We start from the raw sequence: 16,907 nt of genomic DNA, 5'->3' as shown, positions 1-16,907 counted from the left end.
AAACTATACTACAAAGCCATAATCATCAAAACTGCATGGTATTGGAACAAGAACAGATATACAGACCAATGGAATCGAATAGAAAATCCAGAAATAAACCCACAGATTTATGGTCAACTAATCTTTGACAAAGGAGCAAAGACTATGCATTGGAGCAAAGAAAGTTTGTTCAATAAATGGTGCTGGGAAAACTGGGTCGCTACATGCAAAAGAATGAAGCTTGACCACTACCTCACACCATACACAAAAATCAACTCAAAATGGATTAAAGAACTAGACATAAGACCTGAAACCATAAAATACATAGAAGGAAATATAGGCGAAACACTACGGGATTTGCACATCAAAGACATCTTTACAGACACATCACCCAAAGCAGTGATAGTGAAGACAAAATCAACAGCTGGGACTACATCAAATTAAAGAGCTTCTGCACAGCAAAAGAGACAATAACAAAAGCAAAGAGAAACCCCACCGACTGGGAGAACATTTTTGCACCCAACACTAATGATAAAGGACTGATCACAAAAATCTGCAAAGAGCTGATGAGACTCAGCAACAACAAAGAAAATAATCCAGTCAAAAAATGGGCAGAAGAGCTAAAAAGAAACTTCTCTGAAGAGGAAATGCAAATGGCCAACAGACATATGAAAAAATGTTCAACATCACTTGTAATCAGGGAAATGCAAATCAAAACTACCATGAGATACCATCTCACACCAGTGAGAATGGCACATATTAAAAAAACTAGCAACAACAAATGTTGGCGAGGGTGTGGAGAAAAAGGAACTCTTCTGCACTGTTGGTGGGAGTGCAAACTGGTCCAACCACTATGGAGAGCTGTGTGGAGATTTCTGGACCTACTAAACATAGAGCTTCCATCTGATCCAGCAATTCCACTCCTAGGTATTTACCCAAAGGACACAGAAACATCAATTCCAAAGAGCACCTGCACCCCTATGTTTATAGCAGCACTGTTTACAATAGCTAAGCTTTGGAACCAACCCAAATGCCCAAAAATAGATGACTGGATCAAGAAGATGTGGTACATATATACCATGGAATATTACTCAGCATTCAAAAAAGATAAACACATGCAATTTGCAGCAACATGGATGGCGCTGGAAGGGATCATGCTCAGCGAAATAAGCCAAAAAGAAAAAGAAAAATACCGGATGGTCTCACTCATAGCTGGAATCTAGAGAACTTAAATAAGCGACCAGGAAAATGAATATAAGAAAGTGAAAATCAAAATCAACAGAAAACTATGAACCAGAGACACTTTTTGGGGGGTGCGGGTCGGGAGGGGAAGGATTGGGGTCAGAATGGGGCGTTTGCAACTGTATGGGGGAATATAAAAATAAAATTTATTATTTAAAAAAAAAAAGACAGCTCAAAGCAATGTTTGACAGTCAAAGTGTAGATCATGGAAACACGAGGCTACCACACACAGGCTTTCCAACCCTACATGGGGGCTGGAAGATTTGTATATTTTTCTAACTCTACTTTCATTCATTCATGTCAGGTATTAATGCAGTGCCAATTTTATGCCAAGGACTGTAATTAGGCATAGGAATCCAAAAATAGTAAGGCAGGTCTCAGTCTTCTACAGGCTTATAGCCTAGAAGGAGGAATTTAATGAAGAAATGAATGCAGAAATAAATGCAATGCAGTCTCATTAGATCCTGAACAATTGGATTTGGTATTCATGGTGTCAACTGTGTGTAATCACATAGTTCCATGACAGATGCTGTTTTTCTTTTTTAAAAGACTTAATTTTTAAGACCAAATTTAGATTCACAGCAGAAGTGAAAGGAAGGTACAGAAATTCCCCATATACCTTCACCCTCGCCTCACCCCAACAGCCATGGCCTCTTCCATTATCAACATTCCCCGTGAGGGTGGTATATTTGCTATAACTGATGCGCGTACATTTATACATCATTATCACCCAGAGTACATAGTTCACCCTCAGTCTTGTACATTCTATGGGTTTGGACCAATGTATATAACATATACATTTAATGACTTATAACTACCATCACAGCGTTTTACAGGTTATCTTCATTGTCTTAAACACTTCCTGTGCTCCATCTCTTCATTTCTGCTTCTTCCTCCAAACCTTGGCAACTACTTATCTTTTTTACTGTCTCCATAGTTTTGCCTTTTATAGATACCATATAGTTGGAATCATTCTGTATGTGACCTGTTCAGGCTGGGTTCTTTTACTTAGCAACATGCATTTGTTTCCTCCATGCCTTTTCGCAGCTTGCTAGCTCAATTCCCTTTAGTGCTAAATAGTATTCCATAGTGTGTATGCATTGCCGTTTACTCATGTAATGATTTTAACTTTGCTACAGCACAGTAGAGTATTGCAAAGTATGTCCGACTTTGTTCTGACCCATGAGAAGAAAGTCTTAATGCTGCAAGATTCTCCCATAGGAAGACATTTCAAGGGACATGCTTTAAAGCACTCTGTGGATTCTTCTGGATATGATACCTTTCATGTTCCTGATGTCTGCAGGTATTTAAGAAAGTGGAGGGGACTAGATGCTTGGAGCCTGGGGAGCCACATTCTCCTGGCTGGGGTGTAGTCCTGCAGCCCTCTGAGCCAGCCTCTCCCAGCAGTCCTTGCACCAAGGCTCAGGGCTGGGCTGGCACTGAGGTTAGTGTTGCCCTCACACCTGAGGCTCACAGGTGCTTGTAGAATGATCCTTCCTGCTACAATTATTTTTCTGGTCAGTGAGGTGCTAAATGCTGAGAGTTATTATTTTTATTATTCATTGCCCTTCCCATGTTAAGGTTCTGGTCTTTTTTTTTTTTTAAAGGTTTATTTATTTATACAAGCACTGGGTACAGTCAGAAGCGCGGGAGGGTGAGAGAATTCACCAGAGCCAGAGCGGGGAGCAGACCAGGCAGAAGGACCGAGGTACACTGCTGAGGGGAGCAGCGGGTGGCAGGAGAGGTCTGCGCACCATGTGGGACCCTCCTCCGGTGGCCGGGGAGCAGCCAGGGATTGAACTGGCGCTGCAGAGGCAGCGGGCAGCTTCACAACCCAGCGCTCAACCGCTGCACCACTGGGGAGGCCCAAGGTTCTGGTCTTTATAAAAGTATTTCTGTTATTTGATTTTCCATTGACCTTACATTGGTGACCGAAGAGATGCCATTTGGGCCCATATTTAATGAAAACTTTAATGGTTAAGCTTATGCCACAGGCAAGAGTTGATGGCTCTACTCCAGGGGCTGTGTGTACCCTAAGGCCAGTCTTAGACTTCTCTACAATTTTTTAAAAATTTTTACTTCAATATTTATTATTTTCATAGTTTTTTTTTTTTTTTTTCCATTTTCAATCCTGTCTGCAGCAATGCTGCTCAAAGTATGGTTCTCCTCCAGGATCAGTGCCAGCTCACAAACTGTTACAGGGCTGCAGGGAGATAAGAACAGAAACTGAGAGCAAAATTTAGAAATATTTATAGCAATTTTATGTTCCAAGGCATTCAAGAGCATCAGCAGCAGACAACTCTCTCTCGTAGGTCTGGTAGGAGCACATGATGAGTTAGAAATAAAGAATGTGATGGGTGAGAAATGAAGAAATAACCAGGGTACTTCACCATTATTTGTTTGCACAAGTCCAGCTGTGCCACAGAACACCCCACAAATCCACAGGATTCAGGACTGATCCATAGGATTCCCACAGAAACACAAGACTCAGAAAATGCCTGAGTTTCCATAGAGTCAGGTAATTCCCACAGGACACAGGAACCTTCCCAAACTCGGGAGCATCCCCACTTGCCTCAGAGAATTAGCCAGAGCCAGCTCTTAAAGTCAGTTTTACAGACCCTAGAACACCAAGACTGAGTAAGAGTCAGTTTGCTACAAGGCCAGGTCCAAATTCAAAGAGTGGAGGAATAGACTGCACTGTTTCATGGAAGGGACAGAAAACATTATTGCAAAGAGTCTCCAAATACCGAGGGAGAGCTTTTGTGGCTGTTTTTGCATTCCAATGAAGACTGCTGAGGCCAAGTGATGTTGTTTGCTCCTGACTCATAGTAGCTATTCAATAAATAGTTGTGAATGAATATTGTTGTAAGAAGCCTTCAGTTTTCCTTCTCCTCACATAGCTGAGGTTAAGACATTCAAAATACATTTCTTGCAGGGTCTGGTACTGGTACTGGATGGTCTGGGATGCCAAAAATGCTTAGTCATCTTCTGTTTACTCTCTCATCATGGAAGGAGACAGCTAAGTCCAGTGACCTTAGTAAGAGCCACCATATGGTTTTTGTTTCTTTATAGAAGCAACCACTGGTATAGAGAGGGGACGAGATGTCAATGTGCAGCTGTTAAGACACCATCAGCCAGTCTCAGCTATGCCCAGTGTTCACACATGACATAGCATGTAAGGAGTAAGGGTTGGTGAGCAAGTGCTGAAATGGGTGGATGAAAACTGGCTCCATCAAGCTACTGGCAATTCCGCTCCTAGGGATCTCCCATAGGACACAAAAACATTGATTCAAAAGAGCACCTGTACCCCTATGTTTATTGCAGCACTATTTACAATAGGTAAAATCTGGAAATGACCCAAATGCCCAAAAATAGATGACTGGATCAAGAAGATGTGGTATATATACACAGTGGAATATTATTCAGCAATCAAAAAAGATAAACTCATGCCATTCACGGCAATGTGGATGGAGCTAGAAGGAATTATGCTCAGTGAAATAAGATAGAAGGAAAAAGAAAAACATCACATGGTTTCACCTATAGCAGGAATATAGGGGAACCAAATAGGATATCAGTGTAAAAAAATAATAACAGTTCAAAACACAACAAAGGAAAAACGGACAATTATAAATCAGAGACATCCTGCAGAGGAGGAGGAGGGACAGGGATCAGAGGGAGGGAGGGAGGGAGGGAGGAGCACAGGGGGCTGTGGTGATGGTGCACGGGTGCATTGGTGAAGGAAACTCTATGGGGACTACACCTGAAGGGGTGGGGGGAAGCAAATATTGTTTAAAAAGGAACAATGATGTAAAAAAATTAAAAAAAAAGAAAACTGGCTCTGTCAGTCACCTGAATGAGAGCACATGCAGTGCCTCTCTGTCTTAGTGGAGGGCTTAGGGCTGCCCCCAGACTTCCATACAGGTGTGTGTACTAATTATTAGTTTCCGCAGCTTGCAGCTGAGTAGTCCGTACATTCGGTTTCATCATAGATTCTCTTTCAACTTGATAGTGTGCAGATTATTTTTCAGAAGGTCTTCCAGTTGTTGGCCCATCACTGGCAATTCAGGACAATGACTGTCACCCTGGATTCTCTGGAAGAAATTCTTCTGCTGTTATTTGAGGAAGCTGCAGTGGCCTGGATGCTTCTGTGTTTCTGGAGGATTTCCTGCCATTCTCTTCATGCAGGAATTCTAGGGACATGGAGGATTCCTGTGCAACAGCTCCAGTATTCTGTTTCACCTCTCTATTTATATGCTGTGGGTCACTGGGAAGTCTTTGGTGGATGATCTAAGAAAAAGATAGGCCCACAGGAGGCATTACTACACAACAAGTTTAACCATATGGTGCTGGGATAGGGTTGCAGGGAAGAGAGGTCCCTGAAAGCATGAGACTGTCTTGAAGCTCCAGTGGCATAGGAGCCACCAGAGAGGGAGAAGGGAAGAACGTCTGGGAAAGTGGCCTTCTGACAGGAGGTTTACTTGTCCAGTTGTGGTTGCTCAGCAGCGGGCAGTCTCTGGGTCTGAGAACTCTGAAGGACCATAGACAATTGGGGTCATGACTACAAACCTCCATATCATCAATAGCCAGCAGAGGGGGTGAGGTTTCATGGAGTATGCAAAGCAGACAGGCTCTAACTGGCCAAAAATCTGCTAGTTTGTGCTATTTTTAAAACAATTTGTTGTGCAAATATTTGAGTTAGATGCCAGAGGGCTACAGAGCGAACAGATCTCAGCCTGCAGTGAATAAACAAGCTAGGAACCAATACAGACACAATGAGAAGGTGGTCTTATATCATGGTCTTTGGAAGAACGCCAGTTTGGATCAGTTGTATAACACTATAGTTACATTCTAGGGTGTTCTTCCAAAGACCATGATATGAGACCACCTTCTTGGTTGAAATACTCCCCTGCCCCCCAACCATTCAGAATAAACACATTGCACAGGAAAGCGTGAGTGGCCATTGGGAGTGATGTGGCCCTGCATGACCTCAGAACACATCCACTCAGTTCCTAAACTGAGGTCACAGCGACAAATCTCTTCAGTAGACTGTGTGGATATTCTCACTTCCCTCCTTGGGGAAAACTAGATGACATGGACGCCTTGACCAATGCCTTCTGCCATTCTTCATTTCTCGAAATGTCTATACTCAATATGAAGAAATACAGTTTCCTCCATTTACCTCCATTGAAGGAGACAAGAATGCCAGAACTGGCGACAGTTGTACAGCTGGTGTTTCTAATAGTGAGTGTCATGGAAGTCAAGTCTTGGAGGGAATCTGGAAACATAAGTTTGATGATCTGACAAATTTAGAAAATGCTTCACAATCTGTAGGTGTATGTTCAATGATCTACAGGTATATGTTCAATGTCACAGGTATACATACATACATACATACATATATATATATATATATATATATATATATATATATGGTCAATGATCCAAGATCCTATAGAAGTGAGGCACATGGGCTAGTAGACCATTCCCCAGGAACACACTTGAAAATACCTTGCTGGAAAGGAAAGCTCAATAGTCTTGAGATTTTCCAAACAGCCCAAACACTGAGGCCCTCATGAGGTAGTGAAATTCAGGGATTGATGGTATTTTATTGCACATCATAATGTAGGATAGGGAGAGAGAGAGAGAACGATGTGGTAGGTAATGGATCATTGACAATCATGTAGATGGACATACACATACTTCTTGGCCAGATGGACATACACATACTTCGCAGTGTGCTTTTCTCATTCCGTCTGACCATGTGTTTATTGTGGATCACACAGATTCTTAGAATCAGAATCAAAGTCATATACCTAAACCAATGAACTAATTAGCTCATTCAGGGTGCCTCAAGATCAATAGGAGTCCAGGCCACTTTTTTCAGGGGGGGTCTCCCAGATATATTTAGATAAATAAAAAATAAGATTACCAGATTTATGGTCCAGACACATGTTTACATTTACCCTGAAAATTGCAAGATGCACTACTTAGGCACCACTGTCATAGCACCTCTGTGCCTGGGCGTGTGACTCCACTGGGAGTTTTGTTCCCTGGTTGCTCTCCCCCTCCTTGGATAGACTCAGTGTCCATTTTCTCCACATAAGCCAGAATGTCAGAGTCAATACAATGGAGGCGTGAGGCTAAGATGTGTGATTATTAATCCCAGTTCTCCAGTGATATGTTTGATTCCATTTAAATGTATTTCTCTTGCTTTATGTTGGAATTTGGAAAGCAGTACATTCTCTAAACTCTGCGGTTTCTCAAATTTTACTTTTATTTTTGTGACTCTAGAACTTGGGGTGTGTCTAGGACTATACATTTGATGGAGTTTGTGGTTAAGAAGGTGTGGTATTAAAAAGTAAAGGTGTGATCTTGACTTCAGACTGTCAAAGTTTACATTTTGTCTCCAACAGCTGCCAGCTGTGTGTCCTTGGGCACTGTATCAACCTCTCAGTGCCTTAGAGTAGTCTTCGGTCCACTCCTCCTGGGACTGTTGCAGATGTTAAATGAGAGATTTACAACAATGACAATAAATTATAGACTGTTTTGAGAACTTTTCCCCTACCAACTCCACACTGTTAACTTTTCATTAAATAATCTTCTTCAATGTTATTTTCAATACAGCATATTTTATCATTTTATCACCATCCCAAAATTTACTCAATCATTCCCTTATTTGAGATTTAGGCAGTTCACATTTTTCTGCATTGTAAAAAGTGTCCCAGTAAACACTTTCATAGTGAAAAACTTTCACACCCTTGACTATTTTAAAATAAATTTCTAGCTATTAAATTAGTGAGTAAAAATTCTAAGGTCATGGCCCACGAAGCCTCAGGTTACCACTGAATTCCTCTGGATTAGAAATCCTGGTCTTTAACAATAAAAAGTAAAAGCACTTGAAGCTTTGCCCAGTTTTCCATTGACCCTCTTAAAGGGATCTGACCTTTGTGTATGAACTTTCCCTGGCTTTCGCTGAGGTTTCACACATGATAAGTGGCTCAGGGACTTAGAGATGAAGAAAATCTGCTCTCAAGTTCATTTGAAGTGCAGCCCTGTTCCTGCAGCTCAGGGCACAGAACGATATAGCAAGGGCACAAGGATGCAGAGGAGTGTTGCTTTCCCAGGTTCCTGTCCGTGTCCACATGTGCTTCATCTGCTGGAGATTAATGCCTGCTGGTTTGGTGTGGCCTCGTCTGCCTGAGTCAAGCACTCCCTTGGCCTTGAGTAGTTTTTCATGTCCACCTTCTGCAGCAAGGACAACCTCTGACACCAAGCCCCAGCCGCCTTCCTTGGCGCTGTTTTGCCGGTCTGCAGAGGCTGCAAGATCCATCTCGCCCTCTCCTGTCCCATGTGTTGTTACGTGTCAAGACTGACGTCCTTCTCCACCTCTTCTGGAGCGGAAAAGTGTTACTGAGGACTAAAAGTGCTGGAGAAGTTTCAGAGCTTTCAATTCCTAGCACAAATCAGTTTCAGATCCTCTCTTCTTTAAATTGCTCTGGCTCCTTACTCTGCTGGCTCATGAGATGTCAGAGGGAGAGGCGCTCTCCCCCTCCACTTGCATCTCTGGAATCTGGCTTTCCTAAGCAACAATGCATCTAGGAACAAAGGACCCTTTGTGCTTTGGATTTTTCCAGTGGCACAACATAACTGTTCTGTGCTTTTTTTCTTTCCCATAGGTGAAGAAATTAAAGATGCCATTTAGCCTAAGATGAATTTGTAAATTTTATTTTTTTTTAAAATATTTATTTATACATATAAGAACTGGGGTTCTGGGGCAGGGGTGAGTGAGAGGATTCCCAGAGACAGAGTGGGGAGCAGAACAGGTGGAATACACTGAAATTTACTGAATTTCAGTAATACACTGTATTTACTGAAATACACTGCTGAAGGGAGTGGTGGGTGAGACAGGAGAGGTCTGCTGCGCCATGTGGGTCACCTCCCTGGCCAGGGCATCGCACTCAGGTGGTAGCAGTGATAGCGTGATAGTGCTGAGACTTAACCCCATGCCACCAGAGAGACCCAAATTGGTAAATTTTAAAGTTATAACTTAGGGAATGGTCCTATGCCAACTAGCTTTCTAGCTTCTTCTGTGTTGTTCATGGAGAACATTTTCTAGAGAGGAGGAGATGATGTAATTTACACGTCTATAGAGTGATCTATTCAAGAATGTCAAACTGGCTTCTTTAGGGTTCCTTCCTTTCTCCCTTCTCCTCTGCTCTCTATTTCCTTTATCTTTTCTCCCTTTCTCCCTCTTTTCTATCATTTCTCTTTGCCTTCTTTTCCCCCTTTGCTTGCTTTTTAATAGCAAGCTGCCCTCACTCAGGTCAGAAAGTCTTGATGAGTCTAGATGAGGCAATAACGCGACTTTTGAGGACCCTTTCAGACCAGCTGTGTCCCAGCGTCGCCAAGAACGCCCACACAAGCTGCTGGCTGTCATGAAACAGGAAAGGCTTCGTTTGTAGTGTAAATACTCCCCAGATACTGACCAAGTGCCTGGTGAGACAGATGCTCCAATGACAACTTCATCCACTGGACAAATGCCCAATAGAGGCTCACCTCAGCTTTCTTGTTGGGGAGTCTGTGTAATGGAAAAAGTGCAGGTTTGGGAATCAGAGGAACTGGTTTCAAGTTTCCCATCGTGGCATTTCCTTGCTGGACTTAAAAGAAACTGTCAATTCTCCAAGCTTCAATTTCTGCACATAGAAAAGGATCCCAATGATTCCCTGTCATATAAGATACCACATGAAATGACATTTTTGTGGCCATAGTGCAAGATAGAAGGGGACTGCCTCCTTCCAGAATCTGCTTGGATTCTGCTCTCTGTGGACAGTAGTGAGGGTCTAATGACATCAAACGGTCAGCTCCTTGGGGGATCCTCCAGAGCTGGCACTGGATATGTGTGTGCTTTGGGGGTCTCGAGGGCAGGGTGCTAGAAATGGGGGGCTCACAGGCCTGGCACACTAGGGCAATTGGTAGAGGTTTTAGAACTTTTTTTTTTAAATGGAAAAAGAAATGTGCATATGTCTGTAGATATAATCTTTGGTGAAAAAAGAAAATTAGATGGTGTGTATTATGTGTAGTGCCTATGGAAACACGAGGAAGAAGATCTAAATGCGCTGTAGATGCCTGACACAATTAGAAGCATGGCAGGATGCAAGATAGCATAGGGTCAGGAATTCGGGTTCTGCAGCCAGAATGCCTGGCTTGAGTGCAGTCTATCATTTCTTTGTGGGGCGTCTTGAGAAAGTCAGTGAACATCTGAGTGTGCCTTAGTTTCCTTCTCTTCTAAAGAGGATGACAGTGATGCCTTTTCATAGGGTTGCTGTAAGGATTAAATTAGATTCAAACAAAATGTTCAGAATGGCACATAGTAAATGCCAGGTAAATATGAGCTTTTACTGTTATTATTATTTTTGTCAATGGCTTATGGATGATTTATTGTCAAGGAGTTGTTCCCTTAATCTTCATTTTCCTTCTTTATAAAATGGGGAATTACTAACTGTGATTGGGTGAATGTTCGATCCCTTATTATGGCAAGTAGGCTAATGGGATATACTCCATGACCCTGAGGATGCATCCTCAACACAGATGCCTAGACCAGGGGTCCTGTTTGGCCAAGAAATGGACACCAGAAAAGGAAAGAGAGGGAACTTTCTCAGTTAGCCACGGGGCAGAAGAGAGCCGGGCCCAGGTGGGTGGAGACAAATATGTGGACCTGGTGGATGTGTCCAGTGGAAGGCAGCAGTGACCTGCTTCTGGCGCCTCAAGGAGTGTGGCACATAGGTCACGGTCGAGGCCAGCGGGCCCTCAGGGATGCAAGAGATGCAGAGACCAAGGAGACAGAGGCCACGAGAGCAGGTCCTGGAACAAGGGGCTTTTGGAAAGAAGAAGGGTTGAACAGATTGGGTCAGTGCAGCCAGAAGCAAGATCTGCAGCCCCTACCTGCACACTGCCTGCCTTTCTTCCTCTGAGCAGAAATGATCTTCAGAGATGACTCCAGGCTCCATCCTGACGTGAAGGGCAGCAGCCTCTCCATGCAGCCTTTAGGGTCTAATTATGGAGGGCACCCAGGAAGGGGGTGTGGGTGTGCAGGGAGGTCAGAGAACCATGTCAGGAAAACCACGTCAGGGAGAATTAAAGAGTTTCTCTCTCTCTCTCTCTTTCTCTCTCTCTCTCTCTCTCTCTCTCCCCCCCCCCCTCAATCTCTCACACGCACACACACTCAGAGCAAACACACACATGCCTCTGTTTTGTCTGGCAGGACTGTGAACCATAATTTGTCTAACACTGCAGCCCACACTGGGCCTCACCTCAATTTGGGCTCCAGAGCCGAAGGCAGCTGGAAGGAAAACTGGGACTCTGAACTCTATATGACAGCCTAGCTGGACACTCGGTCATCTGGGGAACGTCAAAAATCACCCAGACCTGAGCTCACGAGGTCAGCTTTTCTGGGCCCCTCACAAAACGCAGGTGATTCTAATCAGCAGGCTAAGAACCACTGCTGGGAAAAGTAATATCTTCGTCAGAGGGAAAAAGACTCGGTTGTTTCATTGGTAGGAGAACCATGCTGTCTGGGAGCAGAACAGGGACGAGGGCCATTGCACCCCCTTCCTGATTGTAGAGCACAAAAGACAAAGCGTCTGTGGCAGAGGTGGGTTCCCCCAAATGCTACGGGGCCTGCAGTGGAGGACCCTTGGCCCTGGAAGTTGCCAGAATTCCAGGAAATCCATTCAGTCAGACCAACCCCCTGTGTCTTGGTACTTCCTGCCGGAAGAACTTACTAGATATGGAAGGCTCACTGAAGGGGCACAAGCTACAAAGTCCCTAAAGAACACCAGGCCTCCATTTGTCTGCCTCACCATAATGTTTCAATCGCTCTTTTAGCCCATCCTGCCTGACAGGTTCAAATGTTTTCAATAGAGGTTTGTTAGCTTGAATTGAATTCTCTCATGAAAGTCAACATTTAATAATGAGTCTATTAAGGGCATGTGGAAAAACCAGAAGAACCCATTTCCTGAGTTTTATTATAAAATTCTAATCTGGAGTGGGGTCTAGACAGGGGCAGGCAGCAGGGGCTCTATCTATCCAGAGTTGGACACCTGATGGAGACTTTGAAACACTTTATTCTCTGGGGTGATGCTGTGAGGAATGAACTCTGCAATGTTTGATCTCCTTAAAATGCTGCTGCTGATTAAAAATGACACCTGCGCATGTATCACGCTGTGCACACAGGCCCTTTGTAAGTTACTTCATCTTCGGGGAGTTCACTGGGAGGTGAGGGGAGGGCACTGTGGGTCTAGGGTCCTCTTTGCTATTATACAGACTGGCACTTTCAGTGCAAATAGCCTTGGCATCACTGATTTTGAGCATTCCCAAAGCTCCTCTCCCTGTTGATTCCAGGTTCTCCATGTCCTGCAGGGCCTCTTGGTATCACTGTGTTTTGGAAAATACATAAAGCTAGGTACTGTCTCTTTAAATAGTAGAGGCTGGGAGGCTCTCAGGCCACCATGACATATCCCAGCATTGGACCAGCCCCTGAATAAACTGGAAAGACGCCTAGTCTGGCTTCAGTTACAGGGAGCACCACCAGGGAACATCTCGGGAAGCCTGCTTGGAAGAAGTGGGGCTTAGAGTCTGCCAGCCACTGTCTCTCCACTGCCCTGTGGGGAGGACCTCGCCTGTGCAGCTCTTGCATTTGACTGCAGACAAAGTCCTTGGAGGAAGGGGTTACACTCTTTGGTCTGGTGAGTTTTATTGGCACTGTGCCTCTGGGTGGTATGTGCTTAGGTTTTGCTGAGAGTTGCCCAATCCCCCATCCTTTGCAAACCACAAATGGAAAGGATTGCAGTGGAGACAGTGTGTTTGTGTTGGAATTCACTGGAGAGTTAGGGGTTTGTTGAAATCCTTGGTTAGGAACTGAATGTAGGCTCTGGCTGGCGAGGCTTGTGGGATACTTTGAGAGCATCTAGAAACTCCAGTACATCAGACTGGGAAGGAGAAGGGATCCAGATGCTCTTTCTTGGGTGGGAAACAGCTCTGCACATACAACCCACAGGTGACCTGGGGCTGGTAGCAGTTTAGGGAGAAACTTCCACCTGGGGAGGAGTCTGGCTAGCCCTGGGTGTGGCTGACTTTTCCTCCTTCACCACCAGGATGGAGGGAACCAGCAGGCGAGAGGCTGGCTGCAGGCAGTGACAGACAAGGGGTCTACTTGTTCAGAAGCTCATGGGGTGGTATGAAACTGGCTTCAAAAGGGAAGGGAGAAATAGCTGTGCCTTACTATAGATACACTTTTCTAGATGTATCTGCCTCACTAAAATGTTTATTTGGAAAAAAAAAAACGAAGAGAAAGAAAATCTTGAGTTAAATATGTTAGTATTTATAAAGTGCTTAGACTAGTATCCAGTATATAGACCACATAATTGTTGGTTAAGTAAATAAAAGTCTGAATGGCATAAAGCAAAGCAATGAGTCCAAACTTGATGGGTACAATGACTCTCAGACAGAGAAAATACTTCCATTTTCCCAGTCATTCTACATGTATACTTTCGTACAACAGCCATAAGTTAGAAGCTGTTTTTGATGAGGGGTGAGCAGGTTTGCCATGGAGGGTTGTTGGTGAGAGTTAAGTGTGAAATAACAACAGCAATGATAATTTAGTAGGCACTGGTCCCTTATTATATTTCAGACACTGTGCTAACTGCTTCACACTTTTTCTCCTTTAATTGTCACCATAACTATGGAAAGCAGGCAGTACGAGTGAAGATGAGAAAACTGGAGCATAACAAACTATAGCTAACTTCCCAGATCCATAGGCCTGAGTAAGCAGGGTCATTAGGTATGTCTGGTCAGAGTCAGACACTAACCATTGTATCATACTATTTCTCAGGCAAGGTGTAAGGTCCCGCTAAAATATTTCGTACATATAGGTGTTGAATAAAATTTTTACAAGTATTCTTTTTAATCTGATTATATAAACATTTAAAAAAGACCACTACAGAACTTTGAAATAATTTATTTTTACTTAAAGAGAAAAATGTACAATAGGTACAATAGCAACCACTTGCAAATAGTGAAATGGTATGGCATTATTTCATTCATTTCAAGAGGTGAGGTCTTATGACAGAATGACACCTACAGGCGGGTGTGTGTGCATGTGTGTAAACAGCTGCCTTATAAGCAAAGACACATTCCGGTGTCCTGTTCATGCAGCAATGCTGGCCTTGCTCATTTGGGCCCACCGCTGCCACTCCTGGAAGAGTTATCCACCCTCCTGTAGCCCTGATGGAACCACCATGTTCCAGCGGCTGAGAGTCAGCTGATTAACCTGGCTGCTCTTCCCCCACCTCAAATGGCCAACCTCCAGGGGCCAGAAAGCCTAGAGCCAACTCAGGCAAACATCACTTGCCACCTAGAGGATAACTGGTTGCGGTTTGGTTGTGCTCAACTCTCTGGCACCTTGTCTTCTGATCCCTGGACTCTCCCTCCTTCTAACTCTCTCTGAAGCTGAGCCTCTAGATAGGACCCTGGAATCCTAGGAGGCCAGCACATGCCCTAGGTGCAGACACAAAGCAGGTTGTTGGGAGCAGAGGGTGTGCTGCTGGTGTGGGGACTGATGCCAAGGCTTGTAAGCAACCTCTGGGCACCCACGGGGGCGACCTCTGGCAGGCTCTTCCCGAGAGGATTGAGGGGGACAAGGGGCTAGTTTATTGGTCAACATTTGGTCTTCATGAACTCGGAAGGTGCCAAGGGAAGGAGGGAGGTGAGGAAGCTGACTTGCCTGTTAGAGTAAAAGCTGCAGTGGTTTTGCCATGATAGACTTTTTCCAGAGGCGCATTTACGGTCCAGTGACTACCTCCAATTCTCCCTCCCTCCTGCCCTCTCTCCTCCCAGAGTCCCGCCCTCCAGCACTCGCTGACCAAGGGACACACCCTTTTGCTGCGACGCAGACAGGGCGTTGTTCCCGTTAAAGGGGAACGCCGGCAGCCTCCCTTGCTTGGCGCGCGCGGTCCCAAAGTGCAGCTGTCTTTGGGGACGTCAGCAGCCCAGCGAACGCACCCGAGTTCTGTGCCTGGAGCCACTCTGAGGATTGAGGACATCTATCCCTTTGGGCTGTAAGTGTTTTTGGTAGGGAAAGTAGAAGAGATGGAGGAGAAACGGGCATCTCTTCTTTGATGGTGCCAGAAAGCGCAGAGCGGGCGCGGGCTTTGGGCTGGCCAGATTCCCGGGCTTTCAGTCCTGGGCACCGGCTCACCTACCGCGGGCAGTCTCACAATCTGTGGGCTGTAGCTCTTAACCGGCTTGCGGGGCTAAGTGCGGAGTACTTTATGGTTTGTAGACCACCTGGGGCCCGGGTGGTGGTTTTGGGATGCGGGGCAGGAGCTGAGCAGTTTTCTCCTCCTTTGGAGAGGTGCGTATGGGGGACGCATAGGCAGAGCAGTCCCTGCGTCCGACATTCCTGGTAGTCCCCCAATCCCTTCGGTACTCTCCCAAACTCTGGCCAGATATCCAAGCATCCTCCTCTTGCTGCTCCCAGAATTAAGAGTGTCTGCATTTGATGTAAGCCTTCTGGGAGACATCAGAAAAGGCTGCTTATTTTTTCTTATACATTCTCAGGTTTCTTTGAATTTATTGGATATAGAAAGAAGCGGAGGGACCTGGGATTGGGTATTTTAAAAACAGAGTAATGGAAACGTGTTCCTGACCCAACACTCTGTCCTGAAATGGGCCCCAAAGACGCAGCTGGTCTTTCCAGGCCGTAGTTTTACAGTTCCTCGGGAAAATGAGAGGGTAGGCGCACACCACTTCGCGAGGTCCCGCTTGCTCTGACCTGCTGCACTCCTGCTGGGACTCAGCCTGCTGGGACTCCCTCCCCTGCTTCTCCTGCCCACCTTGCTTCTCTCTCTCTGGGCTCTTGGGGCTTTGTTACGGAGGCACGAAGCTGGACCAGGTCTCCCGCGAGCGCTGAATGCCTGGGCGAAAGCGCCCGGGGCCAGTCCGCTAGCAGATGGGCTCCTGCCCGCAGGGGCTGCTTGGGGAAGCGCGCGCGGTGCGCGGGAAGCGCAGGGTCCTAACAACTCTCGCCCACCCTTCTTTCCTCTCCCCACCACCCAACTCCGCGCCGCCTTCCCGGAGTGTCTTTGCTAGGCTGTGCTGGAGCCAGGGCGGCTCTCTTGCGCTGGCAGAACTGGGTGGAAACTTGGAGACTTAACGGAATGTGAGCGCACTGGGCTCTGGGAAACCAGCTGCAGCCGCGCGTTCCCCTTCACAGCATGGCGCTGCTGCCCCTCGGCCTCGCACCGAAATCTGGGCGTTTACCTGCCTTCCCTTCCTCCACGCTGTGAAATAATTCGTCCCCTGAACCAGGGTCCCGGCGCACAGATGTGCGCGCTAGTCCTTCCACCTCCTTCCCCACATCGGGCTGTGCCCCGAAGGTACCTCACACGGGTGGAGACCTGCAGTGACTTCGGTAGTCATTCTGGAAAAGCCTCTCCTCCGAGGGTGACTTGACGTGCGTGCGTACCACTTGTTTTGTTCCAAAGAGCAAAAGATGTTGGGTCGCAGGCGGACGCAGCGGGCCGCGGGCGGGGATCCTGCGGTCGGTTGCTGCCCTCTCTCGGCCGATCTCGGGGCTGCTTGAAGGCGCCCCCACCCGAGTAGGCGGGGGGGGGGGGGGGGCGGGCGGG

Source organism: Talpa europaea (assembly GCF_964194135.1).
Source record: "Talpa europaea genome assembly, chromosome: 7".
NCBI classification, from domain to species: domain Eukaryota; kingdom Metazoa; phylum Chordata; class Mammalia; order Eulipotyphla; family Talpidae; genus Talpa; species Talpa europaea.
The sequence above is the reverse complement of the archived record's forward strand: the minus strand, read 5'-3'. Positions refer to the sequence as shown.